Consider the following 10,666-nt stretch of genomic DNA (forward strand, 5'->3'; position numbering starts at 1 on the left):
GGCCATGGGGCAAAAGAGCCACAGTACTTGTGTGCCCAACATTCTTGAGTTGACCCGCTGCAAAAATAATAAATAAAAAGCCTAGGCTATGATAACAACTAGGACAGGGTTGTCTAGCTGAATGCGAAATAAGTCATGCAAAAACTATAATCTCCTAAATACCATTCAATTTGATCTTATTTTAATAGTACTGACAACATATTTAAGTTATCACACAGTACTGAAAAATTAAAGAAGGGACACTATATATAGTATACTTCGGCGAGTCAAGAGCTAAACCAAAAGTCCTGTTTCATTACAAAATACTGTACCTTTTATAAACTTTATACTATCACAACAAAATTTTAATTTATATTTATAAAAAAATAAATATTTCATAAAACTGAAACTTACATATATTATTTCTATAGGCTATACAAAAAAGAAAAGAAAAAAGACTAAATAATAAGGCTGAATAAGCTGATCTATAGCATGTTAAATGGTGGTTGCCTGTCTATGAATGGTACACCCCTCTAAGCTCACAGAAGTGGTTTGACCCAAGTCTTCAGCAGCCAATGACATTGACCCTTTCAAACTGATTTTTAACACGTACTTAACGTGTATTTCACGTGTATTTAACATGTGAAATACACGTTAAATACACGCTGATTTTTCACGTGTAAACAACACGTATTTAACTTGTTAAATACGTGTTGTCTACACGTGAAATACAAGTATTTAACGTGTTGTTGACGCGTTAAAATTCACGTGCATTTGACCCTCTTGGCCTTCCATACACATTAGATATAATGAAGGGAGACGTGAAAAAAGGACGTCGCGTTGTTTTGATATGGATTACTTTATCACAGAATATTTGTTCGGCAGCACTTGTTTAGTTTAAAAGTAGACATGTCAAGCTTTCTATAGATATATCTCTCATGTCTCTTCGTTGAGTATTCATTGAGTTACAGTTCATTTTAATGACATGTTTGTAAATGAAGATCAGCGCAGACAAAGGCTGCAGACAGCACACCTTGTTTGTTATCTTTATATTATAAGTGCACAAAGTTTTGTTGTTATTATGTTTGTATCCAAAAAAAGTAGACCCTTTACAGATTCGATTGATGTATTGCTCTTATCTGTACGATTAAAACTGAAGGTGTAATTTAAGTAATGTTCGGGTATATCAGGAGAAAATGACTCAAAACGCGTATATGCGTTAATCGACTCCAGAGGGTTTTAAAAGGCTGTCGTGACTTTTTTTCCTTCCAGTATTCATAAGCTGTATCACGCTGTCAAATTATATTTCATTTTGCACACATAAACAGCTCAAAAACACCTGAAATCTGCTCTTGTTGTGTTCTAATGGGTGGATTAGTGCATTCGCTGTGATATTATTTTTGGAAGCTCTTAAAAAATATAAAAATGCTTTTATTCTGAGCTCGTAGTGATAACTGGGCTGGCTGATGAAGCGCTCATTTCTCTCTCGTCTTTCTCTCTGTTCTTTGGCCAGAGACATAATTTATTAATGAGATCAGACCCGATAATAATAACATATGTTGGTTTAGCTTGTCAGTGTGAATGAAATGTGTATTTATTTGTCCGATCTCGCCCCGAAACGCGGCTGTCATGTGACTTTTTTTTCCTTTGCGATGTCAAATATTGCATTTTGGCACACACACACGGCTCAAAAACCCCTGGATTTTGCTTTTGTTGTGTTCTAATGGGTGTGTGTAACCATGTTATGCAGCGCCGAGCAATCGATGTGACGTTCAGCTCAGCCTGACAGAGAAAATCTCACAAGCACATATAGACACTCATTTTCATGTGTATAGTATATTCTTCTAATTGTTTTGTGGCGTTTCGCTGCAGTGTTTTAATGTGAAAGGCTGTAAATCCTCTATGTGGACTTCAAGTGTTCAGAGAAATACATCGCGAGCTCGCGGCCAGTTGGCTGCCGCGAATATATCATGTTATTACTTTAAACAGTTCAGAAACATCTGAATTTAGCTCTTGGTGTGTTCTAACGTGTGGATTGCGTGCAATTGCCGTTTTATAAGGTCTTAAATAAGAATGAATTCGCTCGTTGTGAGCTCCGTGGAGACTGAGCTGCCTGAGCTGACCAGCCGTGATTCTTCTGTCGTCTTTCTGACTGCTCTCTGCCCAGAAATCAATTATTAATGAGCCCTGACCCCTGTAATAATCAGATATGTTGGTTTAGCTTGTCAGTTTGAGGGAAATTGTATTATTTACTTGTATTGACCGATTTAAAAGTGAAAGTAAACCAGATTCCGGGTATTGCAACAGTAGGGGCGCGATTTTTCTCAGACAATGTAAGTCTATGGGTAATGTATTAAACATTTAAAAATTAAAAAAAAAAAAAACTTTAAGTCTGATCACTCTGAAAAGATATAGCACACACCACCGCTCTATCCCGCAGGTGTCTGCCGAGTTTGGGGCTTGTGGCTTTAAAGCCCTAGGAGGAGAAGCGTTTAGAATTTTTTAGTCTCAGAAAAATAATAATAAAAATTAGAATTAAAAGTTAGTGAACTAACTTTGATGTTGGCTTGGCCATCTTGGCCATGGGGCAAAAGAGCCACAGTACTTGTGTGCCCAACATTCTTGAGTTGCCCCGCTGCCAAAAAAAAATAAAAATAATACAATAAAAAAATACACCTGCAACAGTCGTTTTCCATGGTCCCTTGCTGTTTTCCTTTTTAATAAAAAGCCTAGGCTATGATAACAGCTAGGACAGGGTTGTTTAGCTGAATGCGAAATAAGTCATGCAAAAACTATAATCTCCTAAATACCATTCAATTTGATCTTATTTTAATAGTACTGACAACATATTTAAGTTATCACACAGTGCTGAAAAATTAAAGAAGGGACACTATATATAGTATACTTCAGCGAGTCAAGAGCTAAACAAAAAGTCCTGTTTCATTACAAAATACTGTACCTTTTATAAACTTTATACTATCACCACAAAATTTTTATTTATATTTATTAAAAAATAAATATTTCATAAAACTGAAACTTAAATATATTATTTCTATAGGCTATACAAAAAAGAAAAGAAAAGAGACTAAATAATAAGGCTGAATAAAGCATGTTAAATGGTGGTTGCCTGTCTATGAATGGTACACCCCTCTAAGCTCACAGAAGTGGTTTGACCCAAGTCCTCAGCAGCCAATGACATTGACCCGTTCAAACTGATTTTTAATGCGTACTTCACGTGTATTTGACGTGTATTTAACATTTGAAATACACGTTAAATACGCGCTGATTTTTCACGTGTTGTCTACACGTGAAATACACGTATTTAACGTGTTGTTGACGCGTTACAATTCACGTGTATTTGACCCTCTTGGCCTTCCATACACGTTAGATATAATGAAGGGAGACGTGAAAAAAGGACATCGCGTTGTTTTGATATGGATTACGTTATCACAGAATATTTGTTCGGCAGCACTTGTTTAGTTTAAAAGTAGACATGTCAAGCTTTCTATAGATATATCTCTCATGTCTCTTCGTTGAGTATTCATGGAGTTACAGTTCATTTTAATGACGTGTTTGTAAATGAAGATCAGCGCAGACAAAGGCTGCAGACAGCACACCTTGTTTGTTATCTTTATTTTATAAGTGCACAAAGTTTTGTTGTTATTATGTTTGTATCCAAAAAACAGTAGACCCTTTACAGATTCGATTGATGTATTGCTCTTATCTGTACGATTAAAACTGAAGGTGTAATTTAAGTAATTTTCGGTTATATCAGGAGAAAATTACTCAAAATGCGTATATGCGTTAATCGACTCCAGAGGGTTTTAAAAGGCTGTCGTGACTTTTTTTCCTTCCAGTATTCATAAGCTGTATCACGCTGTCAAATTAAATTTCATTTTGCACACATAAACAGCTCAAAAACACCTGAAATCTGCTCTTGTTGTGTTCTAATGGGTGGATTAGTGCATTCGCTGTGATATTATTTTTGGAAGCTCTTAAAAAATATAAAAATGCTTTTATTCTGACTGAGATAACTGGGCTGGCTGATGAAGCGCTCATTTCTCTCTCGTCCTAGCTAACACAGTTACGTCGTGACGACGTAACTGGACCAGACCATATTCGTCGCAGAGACGTCCCAAATAACGTTCCAGCGACGTAACTTTGTGATTCCCATATCCGTCGTGGCGACGTTATAGTGGAACGTCGCTGGAACGTGATGAGTACGTCCTAACGACCAAACTGGCACGTTATGAGAACGTTACTATAAAGTAACATATTGGTCGCAGTGACGTAACTTTGTGATTCCCATATCCGTCGTGGGGGACGTTATAGTGGAACGTCGCTGGGACGTTATGAGTATGTCCTAACGACTAGAGTTGTGACGTTCGCGAACGAACCAATTCTTTTGAACGGCTCATAAACATGAATGATGGGAGCCGAGTCGCGGCTGGAGGGGAGCCGTTCTTTCTGTCGTTCTTTTTTCCTATGCGTATTTCACACAGATGCACACAAATGAGCTCCTCCGCGAGACAGAACAGTTATAGGGGGAGGGGCGCACCCAGCGCAGGCCAACCCTTTATAGCGTGATGATATTAGTTATTAGTTGTGCATGTTCATTGCAGCCCACTTTGTTATTGTTCATTGACTTGAAGGGGCTGATGTCCTATTTGCAAAGTTTACAGTAGTAATAGTATGTAGTATGTAGACATTTCCATTTTATTTATTCTAATTTTATCTACTTTAAATATTTTTTGTTTTCTATCAAAATGTTCTTGTGTGATAACAATGTTCTTGTGTGAAAGTGTGAAAGTGAAAGTGTAGTAAAAGCTGTTTTGCACAGAAATTCATTGCAGTCGGCTTTGTTTTTGATGTTTATTTGAGTAGGTATTGTATGAATAACATAAGTCAACGTAGCTTTACACACACACACACACACACACACACACACACACACACTTTGTACTAAAGGTAAATCCAAAATAGTGATGTCACTGTCTAAGCAGAGGGATTTGTGCAACCCTATGAAATATAGTCCACACATGACAAATGAGGTAATAATCAATATTTCAGAATAATTCAAACTCAGATATTGGTGTGTGATATCTGAGTTTTAATTATTTGGCTACAAATCTCACCTCATCATTCCTCCCAGTGATTATTTCCAGGATAAACTGAGATGCCCCCAAGCTGGCTTCTTAAAACTGACTAAATATTTTTCTTCTTCTTTCGTTCTTTTGAACGGCTCTTTGAAAGAAACGGATCGCGAAGATCCGGATCCCCTCAAAGAGCCATAAATCCCATCACTACTAACGACCAAACTGGCACGTTATGAGGACGTGACATTACCGGATCATATTGGTCGCAGCAACGTATTTTCACCTCACCATTACCTTGAAATACATAAAAAACTAATAAACTCAATCCATCTCTGGTGCAAAAAATAAACCTTATGAAATCGAATCGTAATCTAATTATAGGGGATTCATAGTAAATACATCAATTACATACATGAAATGCAAACCAATACAAAAACATTACATTCTAATATAAAAAAAACACACTGCATTCATTCACAAATCAACATTTATTCAGCACTACGTTCTACAAATACTAAGCCAAAACATTTTGAACATTGCACCTGTTCTTTAACCATGCAAAGTGTTTCTAAGTCATGAGCACAGAAAACGCATCAATTCACAGATTACACAATATAAACAATAGAAAATGTTTGTCTTATTAAGGATGGGGATAGTTAATGACGTTATCAGTGAAAATGATATATAATTATCAGTACACTTATTGATACAACTCTACATAATTTGGTGCAACAAAAAAATACATGATAAATAGATATGAAACAATTCAGCAGATACTGCAGTGAGCGTCGTATATGAGGCTCCTGGTATAAATGTCTGGTGGTGATGTGCTTTAATTACACGGCATGCAGGAAAAAATATAGGCTAATTCATGCGCACGATTTTCTATTTCATGCCCTTGATTTGCTAAATCATGTACACTAATTATACATCAAGAGAACGAATTAGTAATTTGTGCATACGATTAAGCAAATCAATGAAATGTAAAAGTAATCATGCACGTTTTAGTACATCGAGGGAACGAATTAGTAAATCATGGACATTATTTTTTTTCTTTTTCTTGCATGTCATGATCAGGGCTCTGTGCTCACTATCAGAGGATAAACCTAAACAATATAGCAATTACCAAAGAACCATAATTTTTGAGCTTCTCAGAAGAAAAACATTCATAAAGCATAAAGATATGAAAAATGAACAATATAGAGATTTCTAGCATCTCTCCTGTATTATTTGTCCCACCCGAAAAAACAAAGTTTTTAAGAGAATGAGCGTATTGACTTTCTCAGAAGAATCTGTGAACTCTGATTACTGACTGTGGAGAAGACTCTTTCAGACAGAGCTGAGGAGACAGAGTTAGGTGCTGGACAGCCGATAGAGACGAGGAAGAGTGTCTTACCCCAGCAGCAGAAGACAGGCTCTTCTGAGGGAAGGACAGGAGGCTTGATGCAGTGTTTTGCTGTAATAACAATGCTTCTCAGCACCTGATGTTCTTCAGAAAAGAGTTCCTCTAGTGTAGAGTCAGACACTCAGATTTCTTGCAAACTGGAATCTTTTAATAACATTTAGCATATTATTGTAGTCATGTTCATTGTTTTTATTATAACACGTGGAAAGTTTATGAGAAAATTATTAAATGTGTTCTTCCTCCTCTTCTTCATCCTGGGCCTGCACGGTCAATATCCTTCTCTGGCAGCTGAAAGGAAGAATCATCTTGTTAATGTTGCTCATGTATGTTCACAACCAGTCAAAATCTGGAATCTTTTCTTTATGGTTTTCAAGACAAGTCTCTTCTGCTCACCAAGGCTATTAAAAATTAATTTAATCAAAATTACAAAAAAAAAAAAAATAAATTGTAAAAATAAATAACAGTTTTCATACTCTTTTTCGAAATATACTTTAAAATTGATTTATTGAAATAATTATGAGGCAAAGCTGAATTTTTCAGTAACTTTACTCAAAAGGGTAAAAACATTTTGATCAAAGTGTACATTTGCTCATGACGTACATGATGTGAATCACATCTGCAGTTAGCTTACTACGGTCATTAGGTCCACTGAACTCTATTGGTAACGATGGAACTTGTGACCAATATTTTGTTTTGGGAAACGCTCCCCATAATAGAAATGATGGGGAAGAAAACTTAGCATTTCTGGAGAGTCAAATTTTTTCTTCATGATTACATGACAAAGTTCAAAACATTGAGAAAAAAAAAAAAGGTAATCTTTTGTAAAATTACAAAAGTCTTCTTTACCACTGGTATTCAATTTTTTTTTATTGCCCCCCCCCCCCCCCAAAAAATAAATAAATAAATAAATAAATGTAACTGTAGTTTAGACAAAAATTTTGGGCAGCATAACTGTTTTCAACACTGATAATAATCAGAAAAATTTATTGAGCAGTAAATCATCATATTAGAATGATTTCTGAAGATCATGTGACACTGAAGACTGGAGTAATTAATGCTGAAAATATAGCTGTGCATTATAGAAATAAACTATACTTTTAAAACGTTTGACCATTGTGTACATTGCTACATTTAAATGAAAATTCAACTTGTAATAAACAATGCACACATTCTCAAAGAACTTACATTCTGGTGATTACTTCCTTCCCTCACTGCTGTCAGTTCCCTTCAGTCATTCCCAGACCTCCTTGTTTTTAATCTTTCCCTCAAATCTACAGAAACAAACAAATAATTTTATAGACAATTTGGATGTCACGAATTGCAATAGTTATATAACTATAATCACAATACTCAATTATATATATAATTATAAATATATATTAAATCGGCACACAAGTATCGGGATAGTATTGAATTGGCAGATTAGCATATCATTCCAGCTCTAGTTACTATAGTCAAAACAATGAAACTCTCTTCAAGAGCGCACAATAACTAAGATTTAAAACTGTTAAAAGAAAATGCTCAAATTATTGCACACATATAATACACAACATCAATATCTCTTCCCTTGGCATTTTGAACATTTCTATGAGTAATGCTACACGCTGTGACTCTGTGTTGCTTCAAGTGCATCATTCTGCGCACTGGTTGTGTATAAGCACTGCGCACTGTATAAGAGCCATACCCTTTCGTATTATAATACATTAGCACAATGAAAGATTATTAAGTCTTTCTTGTTCTGTCCCATCTACCACATGTTGCTGCCTTCATTACTGTGCTATACATTTAAAAGAAATGTATTTTACACACACACACATACATACATATATACATAAATAAACACACACACTTTTGCACATCCTGTCATACCAGTGACTGGATGTTGCTGCAATAGACTCATTTTGCAGCATTAAGGTTAACGATTAATCGATTAATTGATCGTTTATTTAAACGATGAAAATTGACATCCCTACAATGAAGTATAGAAATTCTACATTGATTTAAAAAAAAATGCAAAAAACGACACTGATATCGGATCGGAATTACTGTCTCTTCTCATAGTGACAGCCAATCACATTAGTTTTCTGGTATTGCATGCACTCGATTGGCTTGCGTCTGCGCTAGGGTATTTGCATAAGACGTTCTGACTGGAGGACGGCTGCATTGGCGCTTGAAAAGTTTTCAACTTCTGCCACGACCAACGGACCCAGAATTAATTTCTCCATGCTTGACGTCACTCCATTTAAAAGTAAACGAGAGGCGTAGACTCCCCATGTGAATGGGGCGTTATATGTCTGGATACCGCTGCACAAATCTTTCACCCATGAGAAATGTATATCCAGCACGGCCTTACATCCAGAACAGCAGAATGGTCAGGATGACCTGAAACACATAACCAACTGAAATCAATTTAAATGTATTTAGTCTTGCCTGAGTGATGCTGAAACAACCAGGTTTAGTTTTTCACCCAGGTTAAACTGCTTCCTGTGGAACAGTCTCCATGATGAATGATCTCTTGATCCTGGATCCTTGCTGCCATCCACTCTGAGATGATTTACATGATATGTGGTTGTGTCTAAAGGGTTATGAATCAATGTTACAAGAATACTGATAGCAGCACTATTGATCCTGTAGCTTATATAAATGTTTTCAGTACCGAACAAGTCAGGAACCAAATTAGTACCAGTTCTTGAAACCCATCTCTACTTGTAATAGTTGTCTTGTTGCTGCTGCCCAAACTGTCTCTTCACCTGATGATAAATATATGTGTTCATTTTAAAGCAATAAGTAATACATTTAAATTACTAGGTGGTAACAAATATATTTCCCCATAAGGAACTCACTGAATCATTGACTCAACTGGTGGCAGCCAGGCCCTAAAAAAGTGAACAATTTGTTTACTTTTTGTGAAACGAAAGTATCAGATCTATTTGAGAATTAAACTAGCATTAAAAAGCGTGCATGTGAAAAACACCATCAACACCAATAATGAACAGATGACAGAATTTACAAGCCTGCCACATGAGGGAGAAATGGGGAAATTATTAATCCCACATACACTGAACATGATTTCGGCAGCCTCGGTCTAATTAACGTTAAACTTCATACAGCGGTGTATATTCAAGTTCACAGCATGGCTAGCATGAGCATCATCAAGAGCGAGCAGCAGACATTCAAACAAACTAATTAACGTTAAGTTACTACGTTAAAAAAAATATATAATTAGAAAGTGAATACTGTATAGTTTATCGTGTTATTTCAAATAATTTAAAACAGGAAAGGTTATATTAGATTTTAACAGTTAACGTTACCTTAGACCACCTCTGAGACTGATTTTGAGCTAATTAACGAAACAGAGCATTTATTTATTAAATTGAATAAGAAAACCTACAAAAATACAAAACACTACTCCTCTTTGATGGCATCTAACGTTATATCAGTTAAAATCTATGAATAAAAGTAGATTTATAGCGCTTACCTTTCCTCGGTGTCCGTCCGCTGGAAGTTGACCGTTACAAAATGACGGGCACGCGCACGTCGCACACTTCATTTAGAAAGTGACGTGCGCTGCTAGTTTAAGGTTTAAATGTTCATTTGTCCTGTACTCTTTCATTAACAAACATTATCACAATTTGCTAAGTAAATTTTTTTGTTTGTTCTTAAACTAATGGCATATATATATATATATATATATTTATATATATATATATAATTCATGCCATCTTTTAACATGCTTGATGAATTTTTTGTATAACTTATTTCCCAAAAAATAGGCTGTTCAAATGCTATCTTAATAATAATAATACATGTAGTGCAATAATATTAAAAGTTATCTGAAGACCAACTGACCACGTCGCTACAACGTCCCCAAAGGAACTAACTAGCGACGTCTTTTGAGGACGTGCCCACGACGTTTCTGGGAAGTTAGCCGAGATTCCAAAAAATGGAACTTTGCCACGACGTCCTCACAACGTCGCCATAAAGTAATGTCGCGCTGACCAAATGACGACTAACTGGCGACGTCCTCACAACGTTCTGTGTTTGCTGGGGTCTTTCTCTCTGTTCTTTGGCCAGAGACATAATTTATTAATGAGATCTGACCCGGTAATAATAACATATGTTGGTTTAGCTTGTCAGTGTGAATGAAATGTGTATTTATTTGTCCGATCTCACCCCGAAATCCGGC

The sequence above is a fragment of the Carassius carassius genome, chromosome 3, assembly GCF_963082965.1.
Source record: "Carassius carassius chromosome 3, fCarCar2.1, whole genome shotgun sequence".
Taxonomy (NCBI): Eukaryota; Metazoa; Chordata; class Actinopteri; order Cypriniformes; family Cyprinidae; genus Carassius; species Carassius carassius.